This window comes from Phalaenopsis equestris, unplaced genomic scaffold (assembly GCF_001263595.1).
Source record: "Phalaenopsis equestris unplaced genomic scaffold, ASM126359v1 Scaffold000024, whole genome shotgun sequence".
Classification (NCBI taxonomy): domain Eukaryota; kingdom Viridiplantae; phylum Streptophyta; class Magnoliopsida; order Asparagales; family Orchidaceae; genus Phalaenopsis; species Phalaenopsis equestris.
In genome coordinates, this window is record NW_018164466.1 from 542,516 (window position 1) to 549,724 (window position 7,209).

Genomic DNA, 7,209 nt, shown 5'->3' on the forward strand with positions numbered 1-7,209 from the left:
ACACATAATATCATTTCTTTAATTTTTTTAAATAATATTTTTTCTTACATTTCTATGTTTTTTTAAATGATAATTTTTTTTACTTTTAAAATAAGTTCATATTAGAACATTATCTCATTTGGACTGAACCATATACCATTTTGGTTGTCAAATTTTATATTATCTTATTAAAATATTTCTAAGTGCATGGATAGAATAAAATATTATGTGTGGTACGTGTGTATGTCTGTAGATGTGGACCACCAATCGCATTTGAACGCCATTATGTACCTGAAATTGCATGAATGTGATTGGTTGTTTGCACATATAGACACCGCACAAAATATGTTATCCATGAATAGAATAGTTGGTCTTTAGGTCAGCCACCCCATCACATATCACCTTACAGGTATTAGAGGTGGTGCGGTTATGAGTTGTTTGCCATAGATTCCTGCAATCGAGGTATTGCTACAAAAAGTAAGTCTCAGTCCTACAAATAGTGCCAAGCAATCATCGCCCTCAAGGGTTTTTTTCTTCACTAGTAGATATATACTAAAAAAGATGAGGGGTGAATCCACCATTTCACGCACATATTCTTTTTCTTTTCAATGTTATTTCATACTAGCTTCTAATTCATTCATCACTTCATCTACTGGTCGGCCTCAACTTTCCTTCTTGCCTACTTTCCCTGTCTAACAGTAATGGATTAGCACTTCACGAGAGTGAGTTTCTTAGATGATAGACCTGAAACATTCATATTCCATATGGAACATAAATATATTTATATACATATTTTTTTATAAAAAAATTGGTAGGGGAACTAACAAAAAAAATGCAATTTATTCTCTTGGGAAGGACTAATAGGTCCCTCAAGGGCGAAAAATGCAGGTTGCAACTTTTTCTTGATTGATTAATCAAATAAATTTGTAAACTTTATAATTATTTAATTGTTAAATGAAAAAAAATTTAATAGTTTGTATTTCAATCCATTTATAACCATGAATTATATCATTTAAAATTGGTGAATAAGTTTATTAAGAATATCAATTATGACTCATTTGCTATAGTATTTTCTTGTATTTTATTTTTTTAATCATTTATCTCATTATTATTCCCATTTGCTTGTTTATTTTATCTCAACCACATGTAATTGCAAAATTTATAAAATTGTCATAGTATATATTCACTTTTACTCGAAATTAAATTAAATTAAATCAATAAATATTTCATAAATAAAGCTCATTGATCACAATATCACCTCTCTCTCCTCTCTCTCCATTAGTTGGACTTGAATCCACTAGCATTAATGGGATTTAGAATCCGAAGGAATTGTGACGTATGATTGAAAGTTATTTTTTGAATTGAAAAAAAGATGAAGAAAAAATATAAAATAATACAATTTGGAAAAGTTGAACCCGTTCTCCAATTTATCGGTTGAACCATCGTTTCAACTGATTCTAGGTTGTTCATAGTCAGAAACGACCGTGTTCCCCAGACTGGAATAACCATCGATTCACGGTAGAACCGTCGAACCAGTTAGTCGGATCTGATTTTCTAAACATTGTAAAAATAATCTAGAACTCTAATTTCAACAAACTATTGGTCAAACTAACTGATTCGATAAGTCAAACACAATGATACCAAAATTTGTCTATTCTAAATCATATCAATGCCAGTTCAAGCCATCAAATCTTTTTAGAAGCTTTTATGTATAATTAGAAGGTTAAATTGATTCCAAACTTGACATATTTCAAGTATGTCGGGCTTAGTTTTCTAAACTTTATAAAAATAATCTAGAATTCTAATTTCAACAAACTCACAGTTAAATTAACCAATCTGATAATTCAAACACAATGATGCTGAAATTTGTTTATTCCAAATCAAATCAATGTCAGATCAAATCATTAAATCTTTTTAGAAGCTTTCGATGTATAATTAAAAGGTTAAATTGATTCCAAACTCGACATACTTATAGTCAAACTGTGCGTCTTGAGAAGACAAATCCAACGATCCTAAGATCACTCAATTAAGACATATTCAAGACACTTAAATGTTCACAAAGCACCACACGATTAAGAGAACCTCCCTAAGGCTTTCAATCAGAGTGGTTTGTATTAATTCCTTATGCATAACATGAGCTTAGATAAACATTCATACCCCCTCTTGATAGAAGACCTAGACTCTGTGTCAGAGGAAGACCATAGCCTAGAGAAGAACAAGTTAAAGTTCAACATCATTTAGGCATCGAACATCCGATGGACTCCTCCTGCCCCTGTGGTAATTGACAACTGTCAAGCATTGTTCTTTGGATCGTCGCCAACTCCTTGTGGTGAAATTTATTCTGAAGTCACAACGTGCTCTACGAAATCCCATCATGCATTATAGAACAGTAGAGCATCTGACGGAGCAATGGGTCACCCAATAGGCCATGCAGCCTCGCACCTCGAATAGGGTGTATTGGTTCTAATAACTATTCCTAATACAAATACTATTAGTCAGTGTACAACAAATATTATACCCTTAAAATAACTGTGCAGTTGTTTCGTGTACGTGGGATAAACTTGTATGTATAATAATTAATTCATAGTGAATTGTTCAAACTAGGCTAAGTCCTATAATTTTTTCACTTTTCAGGTTTTCCATCTAAGAAATTATGGTATCTCTATAGGTTGTTTTCCTTTTTTTTTTTTAGTATGTACTAGATTCTCGTACAATGTTAAGATGATAATTCATTACTTCAATGCCGCAAATTCTCTATCACGCATCAAGTTTATTGAAAACCGTAAAAGACATGAGGCACACAAAGTACAAGGTTTTTAACCAATAAGTCCTAGCTTTAGAAGGTATATAGTCTACAAAATCTCAAAATGCACAAAGTTTAGAAATTACAGGTACATCGAAAAATCTTAAAATGTGTAGATGTTAGAAAGCACAAAAATATATAAAAATTTAAAAGACAAAAGTCTTAGAAAAATGTGTTTATTAAAAAATCTTAGAAGATATAAACCTAAAAAAAAAAATAAAAGTTTATATCAAATACATATAAAGAGATTAGTCTCCTCTAAGGGGTGGGTTCTAAAAATCAATTAATATTAAAAAAAAGATTAGGAGTTCATCAATTATGATTACTTCAACTAATTTAACATTAAATAACAATTAAGTGTGCCTATTGATACAAGAAGAATTATATAAAGCGTAAAATTTTTTAAAAGTATCAATTTATTAATCAATATTTTGCTGGCACATACCACTTATCATCACTAATAGAGATACTCATAAATAATCAACAAAATTTGTAATTAAAATCTAATGAAAAGTGTAAAGACAAGCAAGCTTATCAATATAGAAGAAATCATTATGCCAAATAAATTTTATATTATTTTTTTTGGGAACTTCCATCAACATCATCCTTGCATAATGAAGCTATGGATATTCTATTACATCAACAATCATCTTTGGTTTGGGCTGCCCTCAATTTTTATAATAATCAACTCTCAATTAAGAAGACAACCACATATTTAAAATGGTGTGAGCATTTATTTTACACGAGACTATAATAAATTCGAATGGAGAAAAGGTATATCTCTGTCATAAGGATTACGAGCAAGGTGTGTTAATAACCATGAAAACCTTTTTTATGTTTTTCTGACATTAAATAAGTTATATGATAGTAAAAAAAAAAGTTCATAAATTTTTATAACAAATATCGTTAGTATAGTTGCGGCTATACTCACATTCACATGTGCAGGTGCGAGCGCACATCTAAATATGCCAATTTGTGCCCATAAGTGCATTGCCAACGCGCAATAATAATGACAGTCGATCTAGGGTCTGTTTGGCGCAGCTGTTGATTATTTATAATCTGCTGATAAACAGATTATTCTGATAATCTGATAATATGAAGATTATCAGAATAATCTGTTTTGCCGTTTGGGGCAGCTTATTCAAGATAGCTTATTGGTGGTTAAATGACATTCATGCCCCTATCTGATAAAATTGTTTGGGGTAACTTATTCAGAATAGTTTATTGGTAGTACTGAAGCATATAGTGCAAAACATAAAATCATCACAGATCAGTACTAAAAGATGTCATACAGTTCTCACACCCTCATGAGTACCAGGGGAACTAAAAAAAGTACAAATACAAGTACGACTACAATAAAAAATATTAAAATGTTTAATTTCAGACTCTGGCTACGTATGTCCTCATCTGCACTATCAACCTGAGAAAACACCAGATTCCCATGACTGCTGGCAGTGTAATATGAGGGACTGTCAGCCCACCGGAAGAAGCTGCAACGAGCAGAAACACCCTTGGCACAACCGTTGAACTGCCTCCCAAAGCTATGAGACTGACACGATGTGAGCAACGAAGCCGGTAGACCACAATAACAAAAAATACATATGTCTGTAAGTCATATCCTAGAAGTCATGTTTCTATAACTGTGAAAAAAAAAATTGTTAGTACTTATCCAAATAGAAGTAAAATTGACATTCAAAATTAATGTACGAACAGAGAAAATACTTGCTGGACTAGCTGCCATATATAGCATCTGCTATAGACTCCCTTATGCATCCTCACTGTCCTGAGTTTCATATTCAATCGAGTCCATCTCATTATCAGCTAGAGATCCTGAAGGTTCTAGAGTGTCAATAATTTGATCATCATCAGTCATATTGAAGTCCGTATCTGAATGAGAGGGGTGACGTTAGATGAAGTTGTGAAGTGTCATAGTGACCAACACAATATACACCTGTTTGGGAAATGAATAGGATGGCATATCACGTAGGATTACCAATTTCTTCTTCCACACCCCAAAATTTCTTTCAATAACCCCCGTGAAGCAGAGTGTCGTTTGTTAAACATTTCTTTTCTGCTATGAATATTGCCACTTGCTCGCTCAAAATCAGGAATATGGTATCAATATGCTCGCTCAAAATCAGGAATATGATATCTTGTGTCTGGATAGGGCTTCAGGTAGCTCCTTAACATCAGATATCCATCGTCTACCAAATAATATTTTCATGCTATTAAAAACAATATTAATTAAAAATAATCAATGTAATTAACGAGAGGTTTAAGTAAGATGAACAAACCTGGAAGTGGGTGAGAGAAACATTGTGCTCTATTCCTAGTTGCATATGAAAAAAGGCGACTATCATGCGCACTTCCTTCCCCCCCTGCCATTACAAATGTGAAGCACATGTTAAAGTCACACACTGCCATGACATTTTGGGTAGTTGTACCACTCCGATCAATATACGCGATCCTCTCGTGACTTGGTAGTTTGACATCTACATGAGTGCCATCAATTGGTCCAATACAATTATGTTAATCATAGTTAGCAACTCAAGAGGTCATTAAGCTAAAGTAACAAATTAATAATACTTACTTTGAAATACGACATGTAACGAGGTTCATTTGTTCATTTGTAATTTGTTCAGGAAAGGAATAGTTGCGAATGATGTATTCGCTGGCTTAATGTTCTGTGTTGCTAAGCTCACAAGTGCTTGTAAACCTTTGGAAAAGTATCGACTAATGGTTTCTGATGAATGTTGAAATTGCTCCATAGCTCCTCTAACTGATTCATTTTGTGAGAGCATGTATAATATTATAGTCAACACCTCTCTCGTAGTCGTTCTAGAAGAACCCTATAGGCCATGGTTCCAACATAACTCGTGTATTAGATCGATAAAAATGGGCGCAATCATTCTAAAAATGTTGTTGAACCTTATCGGATGTCCAACAAGCATCTCACCCACTAATTTGTCCCCAATATAAGAGGACGTCATGTGTGATATCCGTCTATAACTGGAGCGGTAGTATTCCAACAATAATATCGTTATAGCTGCAGCCCATGCCATTCTTTTACGGCGGTCTTGCAGTGGATGCATCCTGAAATGAGAAATACATTAGGATGAAAGAAATTATGGAGAGGTGGCGACATGAAAATGGAATAGTGAAAACATCAAGTATTACTTAGCATCAGAAAATAAGTGACATAACATGTTGTGATATGAATACATAAGCGAAGATAGTAAAAAAAATCAGACAATACATAACATCATAAAATAAATGACAAAAGTTGTTGTAATAACAATACATAAGTGAAAAGTCTAATGAAATATTAATACAAAGCGGACTCATTCTTCAACTATAACACGTAAATATTCAATGTGCATCTCGGGCCGCAGTGCCATGAACATTTGCATATGAGTAGGGTCCTCGAGTTTTTGAACACATTTTGCCTGAAAGCACATATCGACTGCTACTTCTGGAATAGTATCTAAAATGACCACTTAGTCTCAAATCATACTGTCAGGAGGAGTCGGAGCTGTAAAAGTTGCAATTAGTTCAGCAAATGAGCCTGTAACAAAATTGTCATTCTCTTTCTTCCTCCTCGCAAGTCTGGGCCTTTTGGACATAGAGTTAGACTCCTCCATCTCTTTTTGGTTAATACTAGGAATTTCTTCATCAGCTATAACCTGTTCAGGTGGCAAGTTATTTGGCATTTCTGTAAATCTCATCTCGCTTGAGTTTGATGCGTGCTTCCCAGTCGCCACAAACCCCTTAAACATAATGTCAAGTTTTCCCTCGAACTCTGGCTCAATTCTGCAATACCTATATTTCTTCGCTGCTGGTAATGCTTGTAACAAGCTTATTTAGGGGGATTAGTTTCTAAATAATTTAATAAGTAATAAAATTGAGAAGTAAAAAATAATAGGAGTAGTTAGAAAATTACCTCAATTTTCTCAGCCCACCATTTAGCTGGAGCATCGATCGTCCTTTTAATTGGATCCCATCCCAACCCGGTAGAGTCACGTTTGAACTCTTTCCATATTTTCCATTCTTTCTTCAATTGGACTCATTTGTTTTTGAATTTAAGCCTGTCGTAATCCCTACCAGTCAATTCTTTGAATCTCTGAGCTATATTTTACCAACCTTCTTTATTAAAATACGTGGTTGACATATTCCCCAGTTCAATTTCTTTAATGCATAGGTCGCAAAAAATATTTGTTACTTCTTTATCCCACATTGTAGATGGACCCCCTTCAGTTGCCTTAGACATTTTGAGACTATACGGAGCAAATTAAAATAAGCACTTTCGAAATTAAACAACTTTTAAAATAAAGACTTAACAGATTCAAGAAATAACAAGTCAGAAATAAACAACCACAACCAACATAATATCCACAATGTTGCATGTTGCAACAACGTTGCAACGTATG